The sequence below is a fragment of the Lygodium microphyllum genome, chromosome 26, assembly GCF_053477565.2.
Source record: "Lygodium microphyllum isolate KBCC chromosome 26, Lygodium_microphyllum_v1.1.10, whole genome shotgun sequence".
In the NCBI taxonomy this organism is placed as follows: Eukaryota; Viridiplantae; Streptophyta; class Polypodiopsida; order Schizaeales; family Lygodiaceae; genus Lygodium; species Lygodium microphyllum.
Window position 1 is genome coordinate 123,156,873 of NC_141160.1, and position 16,815 is coordinate 123,173,687.

Below are 16,815 nucleotides of genomic sequence, written 5' to 3' on the forward strand. Positions count from 1 at the left end.
TACAAGTTTACCATATTAAACTTGGATCCGATTACATCAATAACCATAAGGTTTATGCATAGATCTATATCATATTTTATTCCATTTCCTACAACAAATTCAAGCTCTAATGCCCTCCATTTCATGAAGATACATGTATTGAGACTTCAAGATACAAGGTATAGAGAGATAGAACTCATTACAACTGACATAGAATCCAAAGGATGATAAAAATGCATCAATAGAACCACAAATGTACTTCAGCCTTGTATTAAAACAGTAATTTCCAGCCCTCAAACTTGACTCAAAAATGTATACAAACTCATGAGAAAATCTCTCATTACAATCTCAACCATTGCCCTATTGTTTCGGGAGCATTGTCTACAAAAGGAAGTGATTAGAATTTAAGAAACCCCTTCAAATGAATGAGTTTTAATGGCTACCCTATTTATGACAGTTTTGGGAGAGCCTATTCAGCCCATACATTGGCAAAAATCACCTCTTGACTTGCCCTAAAGTCACTCAAGTACTTGGGCACAAGAAGGGCTTCAATGGTACACGAATATGGTAAGAGAATGGAAAAAGAAGCTCATAAGAGCAGGCTGAATACTTTATCCTTGTTTTTCCCTTTCATGGATTGTCATACAACTCATTTCCATGTTACCAAATGGATGGGGCCAAAGGATTCTTACCTTCTTTGTTTGTATCTTCTCTTGATCTTCAGTTTGCTTTGTGTTCTCATGCTTTGGAGAATTCACCATAGTCTTCAACTCTCCCTCCATCTTCCATAGGTGTGCAGGCTGAAAAATGTGCCGCAAAATGTGGCTGGACTCCTCTCCTTCTTCGACACAAAAAAGAGTTCATTAGATCATATACAAGTCATATAAGTCCTTTACAACTATTACTCCATGTCACTTGTGGACCTAGTCAACTTTGGAGTGCTCTTGACAAAAGTTGGATCTTCCAAGCTAATGAACTTCATAAACCAATGTGACATAACCTGTAAACTATCAATTACCACCTCTTGATCAAGTTGAAGGTCCTCATATACACTATCATTGCCATTTTTCTTGATACAAACTGAAAATTGCATGTCAAGTTACAAAGGAACTTATGAGATTAAATGACATCTAAGACAAATGTAAGGGAATAATGACTGAATTATGTATGAAAGTTTCTTATGTGGATCCTAATGAAGTTCTTCTGCAAACTTAAGAACTCCATGTTTTATGCTGTGAACAGAAAACCCTTTGACAGCGGGTTGCAATAGTTGCATGGTGCCTCATAAGATCATAAGAGAGATCATGCAAGTTTTCAGCCAATGTATAATTGAGGTTGGATCAAAGTACTCTAACTCTCCTCAAGGGCACAAATCTTGAAAGGTGAACAATGCAAGTGCTAAAAACCTCTAAGAAGAGCCTTGTGGTGGTGTACCACTTGGTGAGTACTTGCAATGGATAGAGAATTGTGCCTCAGGTCAACACTTGAGTCAATGGACTACAAGTATATGCCTTGTACTCAAGCAAAATAACAAATCCCTTCTCCTACAAAGTTTAGGAGAGCTTAAAGCACTATCTAAGTTGCAATTAGTTCTTCTCATAAGTTCTAAAACTATTGAGTAATCTACCAACGCGTCTCGGTAGTATGCGGAGTGTTGTAGCTCAATGTTATGATTGGCCTTTGCAATTTTGCAAGGTTGCAAGCTATCCCCTTTGGCTTTGAAATGGAATTCATAATACAAATGACTTAGTGACCTTCAATATAAAGAGATAGATCACTAAACCAAATGCAATTCATCCCTTCCAAGCTCAAAAAGGCAAGCTTGTCACTAGACTATGTCTAGTTGTCCGCTTCCTAAATACCGCTTGACTCACAATGGGTAGGTGAATATGGGAGGATCATGGCTGGTGCAAAACTTGCAATTCAGTCCAAAAAACCTAAAGTTCTTCATAAGTCAAGAGTTAACAAACTTGGAAGGATTAATCAACCCAAACTATATCTGCTAGGAGCCCCAAACTAGCTTTTTTAGCCTCCTAATTGGCCTGTTAAGTGCTTGTAATAGCACCCTTGACTCTAATAGGCCCAACCCTCCCTCTTTGCTGTAAATGTAAATGAATTTTTTCGTATAGAAGCAGAACCCAAGGCATCTTACACATCAACCCCCTGACCTGTACTTTCTTGCAGAGAACTTTTTTGACAAGTCGTGCAACCCTTGCAACACCTATGGTTACTACTCAACAAACCTTACAGAATTTCTAAGTTTGCGGTCTCCTTTGGCTGATCACAGTAAGAGTTTAAACATTCCCAATAGTTTTGGCACACCACATCTAGTGATTCAAGCTAGTAGTGATATCATGGTAGCTAGTCTATCTATTTGTTTATCACAATTGGTTCTAATGCCTAATGATTTGGTGTTCAGCCCAAAACCAAAAATTTCTACTAAAAAACACAATAAATTACAACAAATGCAATATTGAATGTGTCATCAGTTAAACACCTACAAACAGCCTACTAAACAATTATCGTTGGCTAGCTAGTCATCATTCGACTAGCTTCAAAGCAACCTTTTGATCCAAACCAATGAATATTCATAAATTTCAAAAGTTTCACAGAGATTTACAATGAAACTTGAGCAAACTCAGTTCCAAAACAAGTCTATAGAATAGTCCCAAACTAGCTCTTGTAAATCATGACTATGTCCACTTATAGTATGTAGTTGGTACCTATCTTGTGCAAGTCTAAATGGCTATCATAAGATCACCAATATTCTATGCAAGCTCAAGTCAAAAAATGAATTTTAGGCTGAATTACTGATGCTAAATGACTAGCACTCTTCTTTCCCTTCATGCACTTATAGCCTTTGCACACTACCTGTGGGAACTGTGACTAGGTAGTTGTCAACCTCTTGCCACTATCCTTTGCCTATTTTTTCCAAGCATCAATTCTCATAAAAAATGCAGCATAAATCTCCAAAAACTCAGAAAATCTCCAACATGACCCACATTACTTTACCCTTTCAAAATATGCTCCAAAACCTACAACAAGCAAACAATGTACCTAGTTGTTATAGGTACCACTGCTTCTAAGAACCTCTTTCTTTATCATCAAAATAGCAAATCCAAAGTTATTACAGAAAATCCATCCTATTTTTGTGCTCCTTATGATTGTCTTTTTTTCTTGTACAAAAATCCCAATGATATCCACACTCAATGCTCTTTGCACGTACTCGGTCGTTGACCGCCACTAGCTAGTTACCATCAAACTCCCTACCCATGATATGGCAATGCACCCCATGATAAAAATTGATGAAATTAGAAAAATCAAGGGAAAAATTTGCAACTTATATAGCTTTCCAACCCATGAAGCTCATCCAAGTGCTTAAGCACATGTTGTTGCCTCTATTGTGCATGATATGAGATTTGAATTGTTTTTTTATTTTGTTTTGAAAATTTTATAAATAAAAATGATTTTTTCCTATTGTAGCAATTTTTTTCTACAATCCAACCTATACTATGAAAAAAAGAACATGTGTAGTCCATGGATGGATACCCTTCCAATATGTCCATATCCTGACTAAGATATGCAAGGTTTCGGTATCAAATCTCTCATGCGGCGAGAAAACCCATCTCGCTCAAGCTCATCGTATTTCACTCACCATCTATGGTCAAAGACTTGACAAGAGAAATTCCCTTAAGTCCCAACAACAAAACCAAAATGTAGGTTTGAGTCTGTACATCAAATCTAGAGACAGGAAACACATATCATCCATGTGCCCTCTCTAACTGAGTTTGCTTACGCTCTTACACGACGAACTCACCTTCCATCAAATTTCACTCCCTCATATAGCTACGAATAGCTACCCACTTCCCACCAAAGCAAGGAGAATATTAAAAGAGAATAGTTGAAATAGGAGGCTCATTGCATCGTAGTTTAAATGAGTGTTGTGAGCTCTGATGACTCCACCAACATTCCTACTCGAGCTCCACACTCAGGCTCCATCATCCCTCATATATGTGAAATAGATCCTCTTCCTTTTCACCTAAGTAGATATGGTTCCACCTTCAATCTCCCTCTCTCTCTCTTTCTCTCTCTCTCTCTAGGTCTCTCAAGCTTTCTACACCTAATGTAGCAACTCAATCTATCTATCTCTCAATTTGGGAAGGAATCCCAAGAAGATGAGGAGAAAGGGTAGAGGAGCAAACATAGAGCAAGAACCACACACAACCCTCACAAAACTTCTCTCTCCCTGCCTAAGAAAGCTCACATATACAAAGTACTCAGAGGTGAAGAAACAGAGTAGTTTGCAAGGTTCTTGCAGGAGCATGTCATAAAGCAGCAATATTCATGCAGTCATACCCCACAACAAAAAGGAATTGCAGAAAGGAAAAACAGGCATATTGGAGAGGTATCTTGTGCCATACTCAACGAAAAAGACTTGCCAGATTTTTACTAGGCTGAAGCAGTTGCTACATCAGTCTACATAATGAATAGGACTCCCACTGCAGCAATACATGGGATGACTCTAGAGGAGAAGTATACTCGTAAGAAACCAGATATTTTTCATTTGAAGATTTTTGGTTCCATTGCCTATGTTCATGTGCCAGATGAGTTGAGATCCAAGTTGGATCCAAAAGCTGAGAAGTGCATCTTTATTGGTTACTCTCTGCAGAAAGGGTATAGATGCTATAACCCTTCTACTCGTAAGTTTACAGTGAGCAGAGATGTTGTTTTTGATGAGATGAGTAGCTGGTATAAACCAATAAATGTGATTGATGATGTAGATGCACAAAATGGTAATGCTGCACAGAATTCACAACAACAATCACAAAATATTAGTGGACCTGGAGTGTCCTCTAGCAATGGTTCACATTCTTCACAGGCAGATTGAGATCAGGAGAATCTCCTCAAAACAATGCAGATAGTGGTATGCAGGTTTCACGAAAAGGAAAAGAGAAGGTAGATCAGCCCATGTTTGATGTGAATACAGGTCACTCTTATGTGGATGGTGAATCCAGTGGCTCAGAACAGATCATTGATGATGAGTTGGGTATTCCTTCTATTGTTACACCTGGAGTAAGGAAGACCAGGGATGTTTTGAGAGCACGTGGGAGTGAACCTACTTTGCGCAGGTCTACCAGAGCTAGGTATCCTGTGGATAGGCTGAAATATGATGGATTTATAGCCATTCACTATGCCTATATGGTCAAAGTGATACAGGAACCAGAAACCACTTCTTTTGAGCAAGCCATGGGAAAAGAAAAATGGGAGAAAGCCATGGATGAAGAAATGGATGCCTTGGAAGCAAATGCTACATGGGAATTGGTACCTTTGCCTAAAGATAAGAATATAATTGGTTGTAAGTGGGTTTATAAGGTGAAGCACAATGCAGATGGTTCTATGAACAGATACAAGGCAAGATTAGTAGTCAAGGGGTATGCACAAACATATGGCATTGATTATGAAGAAACATTCAGTCCGGTTGCAAGGATGGAAACCGTAAGAGCAGTCATTGCTATGGCTACATCAAAGGGATGGTCTTTACATCAGATGGATATAAAGAATGCCTTCTTGCATGGTGACTTGCAAGAAGAGGTCTATATGGAGCAGCCACCAGGTTATGTACATGCTGTTCATCCAGAGTTTGTTTGCAGGTTGAAGAAAGCCTTGTATCGCTTGAAGCAAGCACCTAGTGCATGGTCTGATAAGATAGGACAATATCTTGTCACTATTGGCTTTCAGATTTCCAAGGCAGATTTCTCACTTTATGTGAGAAAAACAGAGAAAGGTATTATGCTACTTGTCATTTATGTTGATGATTTGATTATGGTAGGTGATAGTGATGAAGATATCCTTCATGTGAAAATGCTATTGAAGCAGAAGTTTGAGATGAAGGATTTGGGAGAGCTGCGTTATTTCTTGGGCATTGAGGTGATTAGATCACCAAGTGGGATATGGCTCTTACAGAGGCAGTATGGATTGGACATGCTGTCCAAATATGGGATGACAGGCTGTAAGCCTATTTCAGTTCCTTTGGAGCAAAATGTGAAGCTAAGCGCTGCAGGTGAGCTTTTGGAAGACCCTACTATGTACAGACGCATAGTAGGAAGTTTGATTTATATGACTATTACTAGGCTAGATTTGAGCTATGCTGTTGGATTGGTAAGTCAGTTTATGCAGGCTCCAAGGAGACCGCATTTGGATGCGACTAGATGCATACTCAGGTATGTGAAGTCCACATTGCAGTATGGACTATTTTATGAGACTGGGATTCAGATACAGTTGCATGGATACACTAATGCTGATTGGGCTTGTAGTATTTCTGATAGATGATCTACCAGTGGATATGTGTTCTCTTTTGGGAGTGCTACAGTCACTTGGAGCAGCAAGAAACAGCCTACAGTTGCCTTGTCGAGCACGGAGGCTGAGTACAGGGGTGCAGCAATGGCTGCATGTGAGATAGCTTGATTGCATAAGCTACTTTATGATATGCATCAGTCTACAGATGGGCTAGTTGTCATTTATTGTGACAACATGAGTAGTATACACTTGGCAAATAACCTAGTCTATCATGCTAGAACAAAGTACATTGAGGTGCATTATCACTATGTGCGGGAGAGGGTTTTACTAGGTCTTATTGATCTAGTTTATGTCAGCACAGAGGATCAGGTAGCTGACATATTTACGAAGGCATTGGGTGCAGAGAAGCTGCGCAAGTTCAGAGACCTGCTTGGTGTGCAGGAATTGGGATTGAGCTCGAGGGGGAGTGTTGAGATATCGAGCTCCACTCATGATATGCCAGGGTGACCGTTGAAATGTCACCGACTTGTTAGTTGCAAATGCGGTTGGTACACCGCCCATGAATAATAGCTAGATGACAGCTATCCTTATCTACTCTAGTTCATGGCTCAGTTAGTATGCCACCTTAGTTAGTTGAGTTTGGTTTGAGACCCATATATAGGGTTCTTCTATTTCTTTGTACTTGAGTTCTTTTTGGCTTACACAACTAAGAAGAGGAAAATTGTTTTCAGCCTCCACCTGTGTGTGTATTCCCCCATTGTGCAAGTGAGAAAGCTACAAGTGAGACTCCTTCCTTCTCTCCCATAATCTTGACACTTGAGTCTTTATTGCAAGAGATGGTATCTCCATGGCAAGACACTATTGAAAATTTTCAGCATGCCTTGCATAATACTTATAAGAAACTAGCAATTCATTACCTTGAAGACAAAGCCTAATATGAGCAACATGGGCTCCTTGGTGATATTATGCCCATGTTGCTCCTTGGTGATATTATGTCCCATTAGAAGATCCAAGAGCAACATGGGTATTTGTCTTGTAGCTTTGGTCACAAACCCCTCTAGCCAAGCCTATTATCTAGATCGATGCTACTACTCCCTCTCAAGCAAAGCTTTTACTACCATTTGTTCCTAATGATAAGTTATCTAAGAAGTACTCATCAAGATTGTTGGGTCATCTATTTTCAAGACTGAGATCAACCAATAGGGTCAAAGCAATAAACATTCCAATGTAGCTATAAATGTTGCCATATATCTTGAAACCAGATGTGGCCACTACAAACTATTTATGTGTAGCCCAATCACTATGTCTAGAAATGCATGCAAACACAAAGAACTATCTCAAGGGAAAAAAAGGCCCAATGAGTAAGTACCTATGAGATATCAATAGATATGCAAATGGACAAAGTCCTAGAACATCAAATGAATGATGTAATTCAACCTTCAAAGATACAATATGCATCTCAGTGGGCCCAATCAAGAGCTTATATTATGCATACAAGATGAGAATCAAGATACCATCTCCATTCTCACAAACAGAGAGTGTGCTCTTAGTGTGTGCATCATCCAAACTAAGAGCAATACCATATCCTAGATACCACATCTCTACTAACAAAAATCTTGCTTATAAAGGGTTAGTTTAAGAAATAACCTTTACTTTCTATATTATAATAAGTTAAAATGCATTTGATGCATTTATCTTGCAACTTGTGTACTCATGGCTATTGCACCAAAGCACATGCCAAACAACTAAAGACATGTATGTGAGATCCTGCTAACTTTCGAACTATTCCAAAACCGCATAAGGTTTTACATTCAGTCAATGCTTTGGTCAACCCCACTTACCTTTGACCAATCCAAGCCTCATAAGATGTACATTAAGCCAATGCTTTGGCTATCATTAAGTACATAAGAGTAACACGTGAAAGTGTCTAGCCAAAAATTTGGGGGTGGCTTGTTATGCATTAGCATATACAGTAACATCTTCGTGAGAGATCTATTTATTTTCTCAACCACACCATTTTTCTAAGGTGTAGTGCAATGATAGACAATGCCCTTCTTAGCCAAAAAACATTGAATTATCTTAACATCTATTCCTCCCCTCGATCATTATTACCAAACAATGACCAATTGGTGTGGAGTTCTAGCCATAGCCAAGAAGGTTTTGAAGCATAAGAACACATCACACTTGTGCTTTGATCTACATAACTAGCTGTGACAAGTCATATCATCAATGAAGGTCACAAAGTAAATGTATTCTTTAATGCATGGGATGCTCATGGAACCAGATATACCACTATATATAAGATGTAACTTTTGACCAACACTCTAGATCATTTTTTAGGAAAAGGGGTGTGGCACATTTCCTCTAAAATGCAACTCTCACATACATCATTATCATTGCCTCCAATGGAAGGAGATTTAGCAGCATTTTCTTGCTTTTAAAACAAAGCAAGCTACCATAATGAAGGTGACAAATCCAAGTATGCCATACCTCAATGTAATCTATCACTTTCCCATCTATGGATAAGGCATCCTCTAATGCTCTTCTTTCATACATGTCAATCTGATAGAGACTATTGCATAATATGCCTAAGACCACAAGATCGTCTCCATCATTATAGTCATGTACAGTGCATCTTCCCACTTGAAATTTAGCCATGAGTCTAGCACATGTAATGGCTAAAATTGAAACCAAGTTTTCTAAAAGGCCAAGGATATACAATACATCTCTAAGCAAAATGGTAGCCTCGTTCATCGCAATAATACAAATCTATCCAATGCCTTTCATCGTATATTAGCATTATTCGTATAAATGAGTGACCCATCTTTCGATGCATCTTGAAGTCACATGCACAAATCATTGAAGTGATATGCTTAGAAGCACCATTATCAAAGTACCATTTATTCTTACCTTCTACCATATGGATAAACATTATGCACATGAGAAAGGATCATAAGAGCATGGCACCACAAATGCATGCAATAGATGTATGTCCAAGCAAAACCATGTGTGTTGTTGTATTCATTAAATTGGCCAAATTTTCACAATTCATGCTAAATTATTTCCTCTTCTTGCTTGCCATGTGCTTCATGTATTCCTCAATGACATGTCCCTTTTATTTGCAATAGTTACATTGTTCCTTGTGTTTATCCTAATTCTTGTCATTAGGAGAATTAGAAAAAGGAGTTGTTTTGCCATTGTCCTTAGAATTTGATTGATGCCATGTTTTTCCTTTACCTTTATGATTGGCTGAAAATCCTTGATAATCTATGACCATGCTCGAGTGATTGATGCGAGACTAATCTTCTTGGAATAGCAAAGAAACCACATCATCAAGGTGTATAAATCAACATTATTTTTTGCCAATAAATGAATAGTAGAAAAATTCTAATATGACCCCAACAAACCAACCAAAATATATATCAGCAATGCATGAAGATACTATAATCAATATTAGCAAGTTATTCATTGAGATCTTTGATGCAAGTGATATATGTACCAGTAGAAACACCCTCAGCCATATACTCAATCTCCAACTACTTGCATAAGCAAGAAACACATGCCTCATTATGCACTTAATAAAGAGATACAAGCCTCTCCCATGCCTATTTGACCATAGCGCATGATCATATATCCAACATAGTCTTCTTCTTGCATGACAATGCAATTAAGGCATGCATATGAGCATTCCTTGCTTACCATCATAGTTGATGAGCTATGGGGGGAGAAGTCGGTCAATCCACTAGTAACAATGGATATATTGGATGCATCTACAGTTCCTTGAATTATTGGGCCTATTGGGTTGGCCTCTATGCATTACCCCACAACTACTTTGCAAATAGTACATGCTTCATCATATACAACCACATTGAGTATTTGGTCCCATCAAATTTCTCCGAGTCTAGGCAAGGGTCTATAGGCTAGACATTGGTGGTAGCATCAATCCAGGACTTGGGGAGAAACTTTGCATTGAGGATCTTTCCTTCCCACTAGAAGTATTGTATTGAGATCTTTCTATTTGTAGTATGACTAAATGAACCCATGTATTTGCTCCCATGGATCCATGCTGCAAGGTTAAGCTTGATCATCATTCTCAGCTGATTGGTGCTACCAATACTAGCAATTAGCCGGTCTCTTGTTTACCTAGCCAACAACATGGATGCCTCCTTTTCTATGAGAATCTTGAGAGAGTTCTCCACTTCTACTATGTACTCATTGGCAAGCAATCACATGAGTTCTTGGCTGTCTCAAAATTTATTCATCCCTTGCATCCACTAGAATGGCATACTTCGTACACCTACACAAACTCAAATTGGGACAACAACATCGACACCAAACAATACAATTGGATGGTACTATTTCAACCTTGGCTTAGATCTTATTTACCTCCATGAAAAACAATCCACAATCATACGTAGTAAAGGGAAATTATCAAGCTTTCTTATTTTTGAAGTTCTTGTATCTTGATTCTACACTAGCTTCCCCAAGTTTGAGCATACACACAAGGGGAGTTAAGGCATGCACATGAGCAACATTACTCCCCTAATGTGTTTTTTCTCTAATCAGGAGCTCGGTCTTCAATTAGAGAACCAAAGTTTGCTATGTTCTTGTTTGCGAGGAAATTGAGTTGGTAGCAGCACTCAAATTGGAGTATGTTCATACTCTAAGACAATGTAACATACACTTTTACCAAGGCATTATACTTGAGCACAGCCTCGGTGATCTACTATAAAGAGTCGGATTGGATCAACACATGTCCTTCACCGTGACCTCTCCACACCACAAGGGCCCTTGCATTTTGTGAAGTGGTATGGGCAACAATCTCCTTCTAGAGCATGAGGGTAACCTTGGCGAGGACAGAAAGCTTGTTTTGAACATTGATGGTGACCAAAAGAACCTAGAATCATTTGAATGGTTTACAAGATAGTCATCAAGTATTGTTGACCTTCTTGAGCTAATCCAAGAGATCAGTTCTTTTCCACTTGATTGAGCATGTTAGGCCCTTCAATTTTGAAAGGCATAAGCTACTCCTCCAAACAACAATAGAGATTATTCCACCCTGCATCGCCTTATTCTTCTACCACATCCAGGATCTAAGAGGAGGTGTTAACAGTTGTGTGTATGTTGTGCAGTCATGTCTTGCCTATGAGCCTCATAGTCAAGGATGTTAGGAGCTTTGACATTGTATTTATCTCTCATTTTATGTGTTTTAGACACTTTAGATGAAGAGCACATTAATGCATTTCTTTTTGGACACTTTTAGCCATTTCTAGGGTTTGAACCCTATTTAGGGTTTTGCCACTTTTTGCCTATATATAGGCCACCTATCCTCCCACTTCCATTATCCACCTAGAAATCATAGGACTTGTGCAAATTAGTTAGGACACCTACTTTCCTGCAAAATATCTCTATGGTTGTAATGAATGCTCAAGGAGCTCATGGCCTCTACAACATGTAGGAACAAAAAGGGGGCTACTGGACAACCGTATATCACACATCTTTGAATGCTAAATTTCTCCCCCCTAGCGCAACTGGTCATAAATGGTTGTGTACTGAGGAATAAAGATCCACTACACCCTTGACCCAACTACAATAAGAATCCCATCTTCAACATCATGCCCTCCAAGAACGTCCAATCCATAGAGTCATATGCCTTCTCAAAGTCTAAAAGAAGCATAATGAAGTCCTAGTTTCTAGAAGAAGCAAGACTAGTGAGCTCCCAAAAGGTGAAGATATTTTTGGTGCACTTTCAAACTAAACTTGTTTGGGTGGGGTAAATAATATCCAACATTAACAAGTTTAGTCTGAGACTAATCACCTATGCAAAGATCTTTTAGGCATTTCCAAAGAAAGTGATTGGCCTCTACTATGTAATGCCCAATCGATCCCTCAAAAAGTCTCTCTTGCATAACCTTGCATACCATAATATTCTAGAAAGCTAAGGTGAGGCCTACATTGATAACCTCCTAAAGGCTTATAAAGAAATTTTCTAGTCCATCTTCTCCTAAAAACTTTCTTGAGGCCAATGCCAAAAGTGTCTTCTCCTCGTCCATAAAATGTTTGCTCATCCTATGTGACCACCCTCCTAGTGCTTTGTCATACTATCTCTCTCTATCCCTCTCATAGCCTAGAGGTCTAGTTGTAGATCCTAGCAAGGGTTATGATGTGGGAAAAGCTATGTTAACCATGCCTTTGGATTAAGTCCAACAAGAAGCTCTTCACTAGACCAACACTTAGACCAATCATTGGTCACTCGGACCATTGCTACGCCACCATAAACTCAGAATACATTGTCACGTGGATGAGGGAGCATCCGGACCATTGCACAAATCACTCGACACATAGCATAGATCACTCGGAGCATTGGTGTTGCTACCCAATGCATTGCCATCATGTCACTATCACTAGCTCCCCTTGAGAGCTAGAAGCTTCTAGAAAAACCACTAAAAGCAAGGAGGTCACACATAAAAAGCATTTAAGATGTTTTTCTGTAGAAGGAAATAAGTATGGTCATGCCTTGGTGCCTACTAAAGCACAAATGCCTTCTTGTGGAAAGCAAAAGAAAAAACACCCCCAAAGTGCTTAAGAAAGAAGGAAAGAATTTTGAAACCACTAGCACACTAGAATGCTTTAAAAGCACAACACACAATGGGTGCTCATCACAAGTGAACTAGAACACAAAGTAGAGGAACCTCTTGCATAGATAACATGACTCAAGGGCACCACCAAAGGAAGAAGTGTGAGAAGGAAAAATATCAAGCCTTAGGATTCATGGGACATGTGAAGTCATACCGAGAAATACAAGCATGGCAAAGAGTTAGCTGCCACAACACTTAATTTACTCAGGGTGTTTTTTAGTTACATGAGCTACAATTTCCATGTTCACGTGCTAGAAGTAAGCATGCACTTCCTTGTCGCATAGTTTCTTTACATAGAGGTTGCGAGTGTTGAGACCTTGAACCTATTCCATGTCATACCCATTGCCAAGCCTCTCAAAACCATCTAGGGTATTCATGCGGGTTGAGCTTTATGTTTGACATTGTAATTGTTTGAATCAGTGGTGGATTGCAACCTACAAATTAAGGAACTTCTCCTAAGATCAAACATTTGAATTAACCAAGTACAGCAAGCACACATAAGAGGAACCTCATTCCTTACAATTTTGATCCATGCAAGACTTGCAAATGTGGATGAGACATTGCTTAAACCACATGAGCCTCTAGAACAACTAGTGTCTTTTTAGACCAAGGGGTTGGCCAAATCAAGTGAAGCGCGTTGAAAGATAAGAACACTCTCATCTGACATAGACTACTTTTTTGTAGGGATAGTGACCCATCCTACATAGTTCAAGACCCCAAACAAGGACCTAGAGAATCTAAGGCTTGCCCTAGTTATCATGGAACATGAGTTGCATCATTTGAGGGGGCATTTATTTAAAAAAGTGTACAAACCTTGGGGCAATGTTACACCTTCCTTAAGAGCTGCCAAATAATATTCTAAGATTGCCAAAGCAACAACCATTCACAAAGGGGGTCATAGAGGTCAAGACATCCAACAACCATTCACAAAGGGGGTCGTAGAGGTCAAGACATCCAACAAGCAATTGGCAAAGCCATACTAAGTGCAACTTTCTCACAAGCTAAGTCTAGGAGGCAAAACACTAGAGTTTCCTTGAGGGTAGGTTGCAAGGGTTTTGAGTTTAGTAACTTACTTGAAGTTTCCCCAACTCTTGTGGAAAAGTTGACCCATTTTGAAAATTTTAGGTCATGAGGGCCAAGATCTTGCGTTTCCTGAGGCACAATACTTGTCCACACAAAAATCTCAACGACATAAGTGATAGCCTCACACTTGGATGGCAAATGTTGCCGAGCGACCTAGCATTTCCCAACCAAGACCCAACCTCGAGAATCAGATCCATGGTGCAAACACCTTGTTGGTGCTAAGGACTTTGGAAGTACTATAGCAACCACCCCATGGGAAGGAAAGTTCCATTGCAACCAGTGCTTATTGACCACACAAGAGCAAAGCCTTTGCACTAAAGTTGAGACAATTAAAGTATCTCTTAGTGTCATGAACCTTTGAGTGGGACTTGAAAATTCATAATCATAGTCAAAAAATAAGGGAGGACTTGAATGAAAATAGTCAAGTAGAGACCTTGTAGCACAAAAACATCACAACTCACATCGAGAGAACCATGAGACAAGGGATAATACTCAAGGTAAGGCACAAACTTGCATTAGATACTTCACGAGTACACCATAGTGACAACTTTGGATAACTTGAAGGCTTTGTAAGCCTAGGGAAAGAGAGTGGACAATTGGCATAAACGAAGGGGGGTCAATCCTTGAAGAAGAATCTTGGCAACTACACTAGCTTGAAAGCCCAAAAAGTGCTCATAAAAAGTAGGGAACAAGGAAATCCCCTAACTCACTTAAGGGCATAGGTGGAGAAACAACAAAACATATATGCACACTGTGATAGAAAGAAGTGAACATGCCTATAAGACCAACAAAACTCACAAAGGTGACACATTTTTAATGCTGCAAAAAATCATCAATTTCATCGAGGAGCTTGTTAGTTAAGGGAAACTAGAGATCATGGTGGGGATGAGCTCTAACATGGAGGATGATATAGAGTTTCCCATGGATATCCAACAGCTAATATCGCTCTACGACCAACACATGCGGGTTGAACATGGAGGAGGGGATGTGGAAGAGATCATGCCTGATGTAGAAGTAGTCTAGGTAGGAATCTCATTAATCAAGTTGGAAGATTTACATGAAATCAAAGGTTAAACAAATGAAGAAAGGAGATAGAGTTGGGTCAAATCCAATGCATCCTAGTTCTAACCGGAGGGATGTCAAAATCAGAGAAGAGGCAAGGGAGGTAGAGACATCCAATGCTAACCTTAGTCCCTCTACTTGTGCTTAACATGTCCTCTCTTGTTGGGCTCATCATTGCCAATTCCTAAGATCGGCAGGGTTGCTCCATGGATCTTCGAATGGTCAAGGCAATCTCCTCCTCCTTGTGTTGCCTTAGTCATTCTTCCTCCTCTTCTTATCTCTTTCTATGCTCTTCTTCTAGTCTCTTTGATTTCTTCTCCACCCTTTGCAACTCTTTATTTTCCTCAGAGGTGGATTGAGTTATTCTTATAGGGATTTTGAGAGTGATATTTTTTCCTTCTTTTTGCACTTCGTTTCGAAGCGCGGATTTTCTGATATTAATACACGTAAGTGTTTTCGAGCTTTTTTTTGTGTTTTTTCCATGTGAACCTTGATTTTGCCCCGGACCTGGTGTTGCATTTTTCCATCATTTTCCCCTTATCTTCTGACACATTTTTCCTTTTGACGATTTTTCAATCCGACGTGCGGTTTGGGTTTTATTAAATTTTTTTCCTTTTTGTCGTGTGGTCGTGTTTCTCGTATCACGCGTGAACGCGCCTGTTTTTGGTTTTACGTGCCTCGGGACGCCCCCGTCGCCTCGATGCATCGTGTGTCGCCGTCCTTGCCCTGTCTGATCCCGATGATGCAAAGTTTTTTTACTCCCGTTCCACGCATGCGCGCGGGACGGGGGCACGCTCATTTTTCCTAACCATAATAAACATCAACCCATTCAAAAAAAAAGACTATAAAAAAACATACACAATCATAACAATTTAAAAAATAACTAAAACATAAATTTTAAAAAAAACATCCCAACCTATCAAAGTTAAAAAGTTAAAAAAAAAACACACAACCAACCCAATCAAACAAAGAAATGAAAAAAAAAACTAATTTAAAAAAAACAGCCACACACACAAAAATAACTAACTAAATAAATAATTAAACAGAAAAAACAATTTAAACAATTTAAACAAAACAAAAAAAATCCACCCCGCCACAGGAAATTAAAACAACAACAACAAAATAAACCAAAAAAAAAATAATAAATAATTTTTTTTAAAAAAACAACAATACACACACAAAAACCAAAGTCATAAACAAATAATACACAGACAAAGGAAAGCAAAACCAAAAGAAAAATAAATAATTTAAAAAAACACCAAAAACAAAGAATCGAAGGGAAAAAAAGCCAAAAAAAAAAGGAAAAAAAAACATGACCGGTCTTACCTGCATGCCATTTCGCCCTTCTCCTCCTCGTTTTCCTCCTGTAGCGTCGCATCCCGTTCGTCGCCACCCTCACCTGGGTACCTCCTGCATTGCCAACCTCGCCTTGGGACCCTCTTGTCGCACTGCGGTCACCCTCCTCAGCGCCATTCCCTCCACCTGCCTCCTTCCTCCCATTCCTCCTCCACGCCCGCCTTCGCCAACACCCCCACCTTCTCTCCTCCCATTCCGCCGCCCCGCCCGCCTTCGCCAACCTCCTCCTCCTTCTTCTCCGCCTATCTCGCCTCTTCCTCCTCCCCCCCTTCCGCCCCGTCTACGTCGTCCTCTCCTCCTCTCCGCTCGACTCCTCTCCTCTCCTCCTTCTCTCTGCTCAACTCCTCTCCTCTCCTCCTCTCTTCTTCCACCGTCGCCACCACCAAATCTCCTCTCCTCC